General features: G+C 43.5%; 1 long non-coding RNA gene and 1 pseudogene across 2 annotated transcripts in view; one reads left to right on the forward strand and one right to left on the reverse strand.

Moving 5' to 3' along the window:
• LOC309861096 (immunity-related GTPase family M protein 1 pseudogene) lies at positions 1-11,910 on the reverse strand (annotated as a pseudogene). Its single transcript, XR_014316673.1, has 2 exons — positions 10,609-11,910; positions 1-2,198 (listed from the first exon to the last, which is right to left on the reverse strand). The product of XR_014316673.1 is annotated as an immunity-related GTPase family M protein 1 pseudogene (transcript).
• The window catches only part of LOC309861115, a 19,068-nt gene continuing 18,103 nt past the window's right edge, over positions 11,636-12,600 (forward strand). The window contains exon 1 of the long non-coding RNA XR_014309758.1: positions 11,636-11,919. This is a non-coding gene — a long non-coding RNA (uncharacterized lncRNA). The remainder of the gene's footprint in view (positions 11,920-12,600) is intronic.

The following is a 12,600-nucleotide window of genomic DNA, read 5'->3' on the forward strand; positions in this document are numbered from 1 at the left end:
TAGCAGGTACTTTATTTTTATTTTTAATTATTTTTTAAAAGATTTTATTTATTTATTTGACAGAGATCATGATTAGGGAGAGAGGCACGCAGAGGGAGAGGAAGAAGAAGGCCCCCCACTGAGCAGAGAGCCTGATGTGGGGATCAATCCCAGGACCCTGAGATCATGACTTGAGCCAAAGACAGAGGCCCAACCCACTGAGCCATCCAGGCGCCTCAGCAGGTACTTTATGTGAGCAAAAATTTCTGCATAGCAAACATAATCTAACAGGCACTACTTCCCATGACAGGCCTACCATAAGCGTGTGCATTTGAAGAGCATGGAACCTCTTGGTGTTTGGTACTTAAAATAGTCAGGTTTGCCTTTTCCATTCAACAATTTCTCAATCCCAGTAAAATGGCCTTTGAGTCCACCCCCTGTATCCTTTTTTGGATATAAATGATTTGGGCAATTGCTGAGGATAGATATAAGGACAGAGCTTTACAGGACACAAGACTGGCCTTGGATCCTGGTACCACTACACAATACTTTTTGGAGAACAACTAAACACACATTCTCCAATTATACTTCTCCAAAGGGAACATCCCAAAGGATGTTCTATTCTCTGACTCCAGATGTGTCTCTTTGAGTCCATGTACTGAGAAGTGAGAACTGAAGGAACAGAAGAAAATCAAGAGGCCTTGGAAAAATGATGCCAATGTTAAGTGATAAAGGGATGTCAGAATGAGACTGTATGTCACACTGTGCAATCTTTTCTTCCATCTTTGGATCCCAGCTCATTTAATAAATGAGAAGTAGGACATATTTGGAGATTTGCTGAGATGTGGGTTCAAAATGTTCTAGTCAGCTCATCTACCTCAAGGAACTTAGAACTAACAAAAGTGGAAATACTGAACTGATTGAGAATTCTAAAGGATACAGTGTGAGGAGAGGACCCCAGATATCCTGACTTTCCCCAAGAAGGAGCCTGCTGAGACCTTACCCTTCAGATGGCAGTATCTCTCAAAACTTTCTTCAGGATGGTGTTGGTGTCCTTGGCGACGTTGTCAAGGAGGCGCCACTGATTCCACCCTCTAAGGTAGTAGAAACCGGTGTTACCTACAAATGGGATTCTGTTCAGAACCGAATATAAGCAAGTGTCTGTATTACAATTTGTCCATGATAATATCCAGTCCCTGCTGAGGACAGTGTGTAGATCCTGAGACTTCATAATGGCCTTATACTCCTCCATAGGTTTTCCCATACTCTGGGCCACCTCCTGGAGAGACTCATCATCCAAACCAAAGAATGAGTGGCAGACATTCAAAAACTTCTCAAGGTAATCTGCATTCTGGATGCCGAAGCTGTCCTGGAAAGACTCTGAGCGTGTTTGCCTCCAAAAAGTGATTGCTTTGTCATTAATGATCTTCCCATAGGTGTCAGACAGGTTCTGTCGGGGCTCATGATACCTGATGTCAGACACTTCTTTGCACAACCTCTTCCTAAGCTCTGGGAAGCCATACAAGGAGGGTTCAAAGTTGGAGACCAGAAATATGATGGGTTCATACATTCCCTCATTCTGGAGAGCTACCCGGATATTCTCCTGGATATCCTGCAGGAGTTGTTCCTTTGAGACTACACACGTGTATTGAGGTCTCTGTCCAGCTTGGTCCAGACAACGTAGAACCTCTTTCCCTGTCCCTGGATGATTTTGGCAAGCTTCATGAGATTCATGCTGAACTGTTCAGATGCAATGATGATGAAGAGGTCATACTTGCTAAACTGGATTTCCTCCAGATAGGTCTCCAGGCTTTGGGTGGCAGCTCCTGTGCCAGGTAGGTCCCATAGCTCCACACTGGGCATGTCAGAGAAACAGTAGAGAGTGGGTTTCTGGGTGGTTCTCACCACACCTGTGGGAGCTGAGTCCTCCTCCTCCTGCCCAATTCCCCGCAGTGCATTGATGAAGGAGGACATGCCATTTCCAGAGTCCCCAGTCACTGCAATTCTCACTGAGGCACTGGATGCTGTCTTCATGGTCTCCTTGACCGCAGAGACTATTTCTGGCAAGCTTCTTCGGAAGCTTTTTCTGTGTTCCTGACATCCGACATAGATAAGATGCTCCAATCTTCATGGTGTGGCCCAGCAGAGGTAAAGGATGTAGGTGATGGGGTGTGAAGGAACGGGGAGGGCTGCATGATGTTGCTCATCAGTGGAGTAACCTGCAGAAATAGGAAAAGCAAGGGGGTTGGGAAGACCAGGCACACAGGGTGGCAGAGGAATCATCACATTTGATATTCCAGACTGAGGGTGTCAGATCCACATCTAACTCACTGTAGGCCTTTTGGATGAGAAACAACAAGCCCCTGCAAAAATGTTTGATAGTTTCTCAAAAATCTAAACATATTATTCAGTTACAGAAAACAAGGAAATCCTCCCATTTGTGGCCATATGGATGGACTTTGAAAGCTTCATGCTAAATAAAATAAATCAGACAAATACTACATGATCTAACTAACGTGTGGAATCTAAAAATAAAAGAAAGTAAATTCATAGAAAAAGGGAGCAGAATAGGGGAGAGGTGGAGGAAGTGGGTGAAAAGTGGGGGAGAGTGGAGGAAGTGTCCAAAAGGTACAAGATTTCAGTTGTAAGATAAGTAAGTACTAGGGATGTAATGTACAACACGGTGACTATACATATCACCATGATACGATTTATAGAAAAGTTAAGGGAATACATCTGAATGCAGAATGTTTTCTCTTTCTTTCCTTTTTATTGTATTTTTATGAGATGGTGGATGTTAGCTGAACCTACTGTGGTAATCATTTCACAATATATGTAAATCAGATCATCATGATGTATGCCTGAAACTTATATAGTGGTGTTTGTCTGTAACATTTCCATAAAACTGATAAAATAATTTAAAAAGAGTCACCAAATGGCCCAGCAATTCCATTGCCAGGTATATACCCGTGAGTGGTGATGACATACATCTATGTAAAACCTGTGTGCAAATGTTCATAGCAGTATTATCTGTAATAGCCCTCAGGTAGAATTAACACAGTTGTCCACGCACCGTTCAACAGATAAACAAAAGTCGTCTATCCACACCAGAGATCAGGACTGAGCATGAAAAATAAATGAAGTACTGATACCACCCACAACATAGATGAACCTCAAAACATTACTCTCAGTGAAAGCAGACAGCCCCTCGGACCATGTATTCTATGATTCTATTCACATGAAATGTCCAGAAAAGGCAAATCCTTAGGCACAGAAAATACATGGGGGTATTTCCTTCTTCTGAAGGGCAAATGGTAGGAGGGAAAAGAGGGGTGGTAGTCAAGAGGTATGGGATATCTTTTGGATAATGAAAATGTTCTAAATTTGATTATGATGGCATTACAACTTTGTGAATATATTAAAAGCTAATGAAAACTTTAAAGGGCCGCGAATTGCAGAATGTATCAATTATATCCCTGAATCAGGAGATGTGCACATGTTAGGGACTCAGAGGAGACTGCTGAGGAATGCTCTGCAGCTCTGGTGCCAGTGGATAGCTCCTAAGCAGGTCACAGATATGAATGGACTTGAGCAGAAGAGTGTCATGAGGGTCTCTGTGTAAGGTGCACTTAAGTTCTCCTCCACCCCAACTGGGTGAGCAGGATGTCCCCCTGGGGAGGTCTGCAGGGCACAAGTAAGCTTATGACAATACCGAATATCCTTCAATCCTGAGGACCCACACATCTTCACTGCATATGTCTTCAGAGTCCAGAATAATTTAAATTTTTTTGATAACAGTGAAAAGTACATCTTCTTTCCTCTTAAGACATTTTCCATGTTGTTTACTGCTAATTGCATACCTGGGGAATCTCTGTCCCTCATCCACTTCAACATCTAAGTTATACAGACTTTCCAAATAATAACCTACTGATTTTTAAGTCAATACTTAGGTTTGTACATGACTGTTTATCTTGTCACTGTTGTGATTAGTATTTTAGGTATTTAAGTTCTCTTGTGAACATTCTCTTGTAAATTGTGCCCTGAGGTAAAATCTGCAAGCATTTTATAAGGCAGGATTGGGAAAGAGAATTGGTTGGGATTACCTAGGGGATTCTCCTCCTGGGGGCTACACACAAAGTGCTTTCATAGTCCCACAGGTTATGAGTCTTTGCTGTGGTAATTTCCCCTAAAAAACCTACTAACAGTTTCATACTAACAGCATTTTTCATATAGCTAGAACAAACAATCCTAAAATTTGTATGAAGCCACAAAAGACCGCAAATAGTGAAAGAAAACTTGAGAAAAAGAAAACAAAGCTGGGGGTATCATGATTCCAGACTTCAAGTTAGATTACAAAGCTGTAGTGATCAAAACAGAATGGCACCTATCTCATATATTTATGTGTTTTTATGAGTATGTGTATAAAACCATTTTTTAAAAAGATTTTATTCATTTACTTGACAGGCAGAGATCACAAGTAAGCAGAGAGGCAGTCAGAGAGAGAGTGGGAGAAGCAGGCTCCCTGCTGAGCAGAGAGCCCGATGAGGGGCTCAATCCCAAAACCCTGAGATCATGACCTGAGCCGAAGGCAGGGGCTTTAACCCACTGAGCCACCCAGGTGCCCTAAAACCACTTTTTAAATAAACATCTTTCATTAAAATGTAAGTGTAATAAAAACAAAGCAAAACAAAACAAAAAACACCTGTATGGTACTGGTGCAAAAATGGACACATAGATCAATGGAACTGAAGAAAGCATCCAGAACTAAACTCAGAATTATATGGTCAATGAAACTTCAAGAAACAGAAAAGAATATCCAATGGAAAAAAGACAGTCTCCAACAAATGGTGTTGGGAAAACTGGACAGCAACATGCAGAAAAAAATTTCTTACAGCATATACAGAAATAAATTCAATTATCCTTAATTATCCAAATGTGAGACCTAAAACCATAAACATCCAAGAAGAAAGCATAGGCAGTAACTTCTTTGACATCACAACTTCTTTCTCTATATTAATCCAGAAAGGAAGGGAAACAAAAGCAAAAATAAACTATGGGGACAACATGAAAGTAATACATTTTTGCAGAATGAAGGAAACAATAAAACTAAAGGTAACACACAGAATGGGAGAAAATATTTGTAAAGACATATTGATAAAGGGCTAGTATCCAAAATATATAAAAAAATTTATACAACTCAACACTCAAACACCAGATAATCCAATTGAAAAATGGTCAGAAGACACAAATAGGCCTTTTTCCAAAGAAGACATCCAAATGGCCAAGAGACATATGAAATGATGCTCATCATCACTTATCATTAGGGAATTGCAAATTGAAACTATAATGAGATATTACCTTACACCTGTCAGAATGGCTGAAATCAACAACACAAGAAACAACAGACATTGGTGAGCATGTGGAGAAAGCGGAAACCTCTTGCATTGTTGGTGGGAAGGCAAACAGGTACAGACACTCTGGAAAACAGTATGGAGGTTCCTCAAAAGTTAAAAATACAGCTAATCTATGACCCAGCAACTGTACTACTAGGTATCTACTTAGAATACAAAAAAACTAATTCAAAGGGGTACATGCACCCTGAAGTATATAGCAGCATTATCAATCATAGCCAAACTATAGAAAGAGTCCACGTGTCCATGGACTGATGAATGGATAAAGAAGATGTGGTGTATGAATACAATAGAATATTACTCAGCCACAAAAATGAAGTATTTTCATTTGCAATGACATGGTTTGAGCTAGAGAGTATTATGCTAAGCAAAATAAGTCAGAGAAAGACAAATACCATATGATTTCACACGTGTGGAATTTAAGAAACAAAACAAGCAAAGTGAAGCAAAAAGAGAGAGGCAAAAGAAGACACAGACTCTTAAGTATGAAGAACAAACTGATGGTTAGCAGTGGGGAGGTAGGTAGGAGGATGGGGAAAACAGAGGATAGGTATTGGGAAGTGCACTTGTGATGAATACTGACTGATACATGGAAGTACTGAATCATTACAATGTACACCTGAAACTAATATTACACTGTATGCCAACTAACTTGAATTTAAAAAACTACTGTTTTTATCTGCACAAATGCAATTTTTAAAACATATTATAATTCAACGCTGCCTCTTTGCTGAAGAGTTTCCCTATGAGCCCCATGAGGCCTTCTATTCCATGAGGGCTTCCCTTTCAGACCCATCTATGGGGTCTCCTGATGCTGCTGGGAGGCTAGTCCTCACACTGAATCAGAAGGCCCAAAGCCCATCTGTAGGAGAAATTTCTCATTGGCCTACAGGTCCTGTGGTGTAGTTTCTTGCTCTCCTCCTCCACCAAAACTACCCCACTTGCATCTTCACTGATGGTTCTGAAGAAAACTTTCCTGTGATTCTTCTTACTCCCTCCAACTCTTACCACAGTGTAGGAATGTCCTGTTTCTGTGAGTCTGTCTGAGCTGGGTCTTTTGCATGGCATTTCTTGATTAATCTTCTCCAAGCTCTATTAGGTAAGTGATATTATCCCTAGCTACAGATGAAGGTATTTCCCAAATGTGATCTGTGAGCATCTCACAGATAAGAAATAAGCTTGACAGTCTGGAAAACAGTATGGAGCTTCCTCAAAAAGTTAACAATAGAACTACCCTATGACCCAGCAATTGCACTACTAGGTATTTACCCAAAGGATACAAACAGTGATTTGAAGGGACATATGTACCCCAATGTTTATAGCAGCAATGTCTACAATAGTCAAACTGTGGAAATAATCCAGATGTCCATTGGCAGATGAATGGATAAAGAAGATGTGGTGTGTCTATATATACAATGGGGTATTACTCAGCCATCAAAAATTAAATCTTTCTATTTGCCATGATGTGGATGGAATTAGAGGGTATTATGCTAAGCAAAGTAAGTTAATCAGAGGAAGACAATTATAATTTCACTCATATGTGTAATTTAAGAAATAAAACAGAAGAACATAATGGGAGAGAAGGAAAAATAAAACAAGATGAAAACAGAAATGGAGACAAATCATGAGACTCTTAACCCCAGGAAACAAACTGAGGGTTGCTCAAGGGGAGGGGGAGGGATGAGGTAACTGGGTGAAAGACATTAAGTAGGACACCTGATAAAATGAGCACTGGGTGTTATGTAAGACTGATGAATCACTGAACTCTACCTCTGAAACTAATAATACACTATATGTTAATTAATTGAATTTAAATAAAATAAAATAAAAAAAGAGAGGGAGGCAAATCATAAGAGACTCTTAACTATAGTGAACAAACTGAGGGTTGCTGGAGGGTGGTGAGTGGGGGCATGGGCTAAATGTGTGATGGGCATTAAGGAAGGCACCTGTTTGGATGAGCGCTGGATTTTATATGCAACTGATGAATCACTAATTTCTACCCCTATAACTAATTATATGTTATATATTAACTAAATTGAATTTAAATAAATAAAAAGAAGAAACAAGCTTGAAGATAACAAAGCAATGATGGAGGATCCCAGATTTACTCCAATAATGTCATTTTATGTTTCTATCTGGATAGGAGGGGAGGGTGATTCTAGTTAGTGTTGAATATCCAGGCCCAGGGGCTGAGGGATGGCTGGATGATGAGATGCTCCTCCTGGGGATGTGGGCCACTTATTGCTATCAACTGCCACTTACCTCTCCCTAGATGCACCCTTCTGAATTTGGGGAGAGAATGAAAATCACAGTCCTCTCTCAGCTCCCATCCTCACAACACATTAAGGAAAACTCATTGCTTTGCAAGTATGAGGAAAAAATCCTACAATGTGTCATCAGATCTTAGAAACTGTTACAGGGAAATTGACTGTCCCCCCACCCTTGGGAGATGGATGCATAATGATATGATCAGGAGATGCTGGGAGTTCAGAGGGAGGGAATCTCATGAAATATGATGTAATTACCATCTCATCTGCCTTGTGCCCCCAAATCTTCAGGGTCCTCCACCAGGAGCCCCTGTGACAAATTTGAGGTGCAACAGGTCAGCAAGGATGGTGCCTCTTCCCACAGGAGTGCAGGTGCCCTGAGCTCGGTGAGGGAGTGAGTGACATGGTGGGAGAACGTGCATGGACAAAGCTGGCTAAAAGCCAGAAAGATGGAGCTCTGGTCTGGGTCAGGCTCGAGGAACACTCTGGAGTGAGAATCCCTAAGAGTAGCCTTCCCTTACCCTTAAACTCAAAGCCCTCTTTAAGACCTCTCTTGACCTTTCCTAACAATAGCCCAAGTTCTTGTTTATGGGGAAACACAGAGGTTTCCGAAGGTCTTACCAGCCATCCTGGCTCCAGGGAGATGATATCCTGGGTGAGTTCCAGGCTCACTGACTTGGTTGTATGAAGGGGTTTCTTCTGCTCCTGAGCATGCTATGTATTCTGGTTGCCTATAAGTTTGCCTCTAGTATGGGATGGGGAAGGCTGGATGGGTCTCATGGGAACCAGGCTAGCTAGGACATAGGAACTGAACTAAAACAAAGGATTCAAGACCTCTTGAATCCTTTTCTTGGTTTGTCTAAATCCCATTGCAACCTTCACATGTTCCCATCTCACCTTGACTTCCTGTGTGTTAGATCAATTGAAAAACAAAAACAAAAACAAAAAAACCTCTGTCTCTTCAAGAGATGAAAGTCCCAGAAAATATTGTGTCATCCCATGTTAGATGCCTGGTATCATAAAAATACACATATATAGGTCTTGGCACTTATAGTAAATAATTCCTTAGACTCTCTGGTGCCCTTAGTGCCTGGCAGGTATGGGACATATTTCTGTTAGATGAATGAAGCACAATGCATCATTGCATATCCTTCACTCCTTAGTTGACAGATAAATTAACTTTTCTTCCTAAATCTGTCATCTGAAATGTTGTAGCCAGCTCTGCCCCAGCCCTTTGGAAAGCAAGTAGGGGCTGGTGAAGAGTATGAGCTCCCCACCCCAGGGTGGCTAAGGGAGGTAAGCACAAACTTAAAATCTTCTGGATCATTTCTGTGACTATGTCTGACTCAACCATGTACTTTGCAAAGGTCTCTTCACCTGAGTACCTGTGCTGGGCCCTACTGGAGGGGGTGACTGAAGCCCTACAGCACAAGCCACAGCTCCCTGTTTCCCATTACCTGCTTATCTAGTTCCTGCCTTACTTGTGGTGCTAGACAACCCTGCATGTGGAACCCTCTCAGGGTCCTTTAAGACAGCAGTATGCCCATGTGACACTGCTAGGCCAGGCTGGGACAAGGGTAAACCCACGAGAGGTAGCAGGTCTTTCAGGAACGGTCAGTGTGCAAGTGCTGGTGTGTGTGTGTGTGTGTGTGTGTGTGTGTGTGTATGAGCCTCCAGGACACCAAGGCTCAGAGCACTAACCCAGAAGTTGAGGAGATGCCAGCAGAAATGAGCCTGGAAAGCAAGTGGCCCCCAGGCTCAATTTTTTGCAGGTCATACCATGTTATACCTCTGATCTTCCCTATCTGGAGAGGGTTTCTTTAGTCCTTGACTAAAGAAACATATACTTTTATGGAGGGAACCCAGGGAGCAGATTTCAACTGGAGAGGGCAGTTGTGCTTGCAAGGAGAACCAGACCCTGCGAGCAGACCTTTCAAAGTCTCCTGAAGGATACCATCAGTAAAAGATGCATTTCACAAAGGAACTAAATATCCATGCAGCACACATGCACTCACACACATGAATACACCTGACGAAAGACTTTACCAACAATTCCCTACATTCCATTTTGACCTATTGCATCTGTTCCAATGGGTAACTTTTTTGAACTCTTGTTATACTGCACCAAACAGATTTCATGATCTAAGAAGCAGAATGAAGAACACTCATTAGTGCATTTCCCATGCAGGATCCTACAGAGTTCATGTCATGCCCAATGATCTGGAGCTATGAAGCCGGGATCAGCCTTGGCCCAGACAAGAAATCCGAGGCATCAAGGACTTTTGTGACTTTGAACTCACGGTGGATCAAGCCCCACATTTCCCCCCATTTTATCATCATAGGGAAAGGGTGAGGGGAAAAAATATACATACTGCTTTATTCTAGGAAAGTGTAATAAACATCTGCATCATCAGTGGGCATGAAACACAAAAGGACCTGGTCTGGGAAAAAGTATTTCAAGAGTCCACCTCATTGAGGTAAAGGATGGAGGTGGTGTCCAGCAATAGGGACAGTTTCTCCTATGCAGATACACATGTCCACTGTTACACATTGTCTAAGGTCTGCTAGACCCCTTGTCCCTGAAACCCCACCCCCACTCCCTAATCCACTGGAGGTTCAGCTGGACTTTCCAATTCCAGGTTACCCCAGAAATTTCCACTGTCCCATCAGAAGACCACATCCTCCCGTCCCCGCCAACTGCCATGAATATGGAGATGAAAGGCCCATTGTCTCCACACTAGAAGGTAGAATTGGTTTGGTGCAAAGTACAGGGTTCTGAGTTTTGCCTCTGAAGAATGTCAGAGGGGGGCCCTGTTGTCAATACTCACTGAAAGGGATAAGCCAGTCCCCAAGCTCCCCTGCCCTGGTGTCAGGCTCTGCCTTTCATGTCTTCCCTCCTGCAGGGTCATCAGTCACATTGGGTTTTACCCCCTGTCACCCCTCTCACTCACCTGCTCCAGGAAGCAGAGGGTGACTGTGATCAGGCAGATGGTCCTGCTGGCAAGTTAGCCCTCCCAGGGAATGGGTCAAGCTCTCAGGGAGAGATGCCTACCTCTGAGATTCCCCCACAACAGGTTCCAGGCTCAGATTGCTCCCGAAGGAATGAAGGGAGTTGTGCTGGGTTGAGGTTGTCTTAGAAAGAGTCCAGACAGAAGGGGCAGTGGGGAGAGGACCCAGGAAAGAGAAGGCAATCTCACAGTTTTCTGCCTAGTCCTTTCAGCTCAGAGCTGAGCGATTTCTGAGTAAAGCTGGGAGCACGGCTCTGGGGGGAGGGAAATCAGAGTGGCTGCTTTCAGTTTCTATTCCTGGAAAACACTCCAGTTATCAAAACAGGCCTGAACCGGTTCCATCTTCAGCTTTCTGGATGGTGGGGGCTTTTTGGCGTTTGCCCTGGTTTGTGCAGGGTAATTTGAGCACTTTCAGCCCAGAGGCTGAGAGCAGCTGCCTTATACCTAAGAGTCTTACTCTGATGCCAGTGTCCAGACCAGTGAGAAGTCCATATTCAACCCCCTTGAGGCTGGCGGCTCAGATGGGTGCAAACACTGCCTTCCAAGTTACTCCTTAGGGCTGCCCAACATGCTCAGCTCAGGGGCTAACTCCCTTCTGCCTGCAGAGATCAGACTGCAGAAGTGACATCCATGGTGGATTTCTCTTCCTGCCCCCAGCTGTGACCTTCCCTGGTGTCAATATACCTGCCCCAGCCAAGTGAGGGTCTGAGCTCAACACAGCTCATGAATGACTTGATGAGTGTAAAAGCTGTGTGAACTCTCAGGGATTGTTCTATCCTCATCCTCCTGTGGGAGCAGCAGTGAAAGACCCCCAGGGTGTTTGTGTTCAGAAGGGAGGCCCCAGGGGAGGGGGCTGTGTGACTTTGACGGGGTGAAAAAGGAGGTCTGTTGTACAAAGTTTCTGCTGAGATTGCAAATGTCCATAACAAGTTATGAAATCCTTCTGTGGCTAAGATCCTGTGACTTCGTCATTGTCATCCTTGATTCCTCCCCTGGGTCATGAAAGGGCAGCTGACAGGTTGTGCAGAGGAAAGGCAAGGATCATTTTAGTGAGCCTGTTACAAGGGACATGGCCAACAGAAGGAGCTGCCTTTGAACTTTGACACCACAGAGGAGGCAGAAGGCTGGAAGGTTTGGACTATACTTGTTCCAAGATCCCAATGGGGCCATGAGCATGGGCCTTCATAGGACCCTTCTTCCTGAGGGACATTCACCACACTAGGCCATCAGCTGCACTGCAAATGTCCTACCTGGGTGAGTCTTTTCCTATAATTGTAGTTCCCCTACGCCATGCTCCTCCATGTAATGAGGGCATTGGGAGGAAGAATGAAGAGAGAAGCCTACTCTTTTCCTGTCCCTGTTGCAGATGTCTCACCCAGTTGGAGGAAGGGATGAACCAGGACAGGGGACATTTCTGTTCTACAAAAGTCTGGGGATTGTGTATTACACTGACTGGACATCTACTCATCTGAGTGGAACCAGGAGAGGAGGGATTTCTAAGCCATTCGTTCCTAAGAAGAATTTATTTCCCTTTTCTCTGAACAGAGAGAACATAACAACATCTTTATAAATCATATTTCCTCATTTCCTAATGGTGATTTAGGAGCAGCAAGTCTGAGCTGGACCTTGAGCTGTGTATTCTGGGGCATCAGCTCCCAGCCCCTTGGGTGCAGAGGACACTGTGGACCTCAGCCAACCCAACAGAGAGCACCATGTCCAGAGTGATTCTCACATACTGCTGGGGAGCAGATGAGCCCTGGGGAGCCCCTGATGGGAGCTTTTTCTCACCCTCAACAAAGAGCCCCATCACTGCCAGGGTACCTGGGCCTCAGAGGATTTTCCTGCCTTCCTACTGAGAACTGTAATTGGCTGTCTGTGTGTACTCCTTTGCATCCATGGCCAGTTGTCAAGGTCATGTATGAGCCTGCATCTTTG

The sequence above is a fragment of the Mustela nivalis genome (assembly GCF_964662115.1).
Source record: "Mustela nivalis genome assembly, chromosome: 3".
Classification (NCBI taxonomy): domain Eukaryota; kingdom Metazoa; phylum Chordata; class Mammalia; order Carnivora; family Mustelidae; genus Mustela; species Mustela nivalis.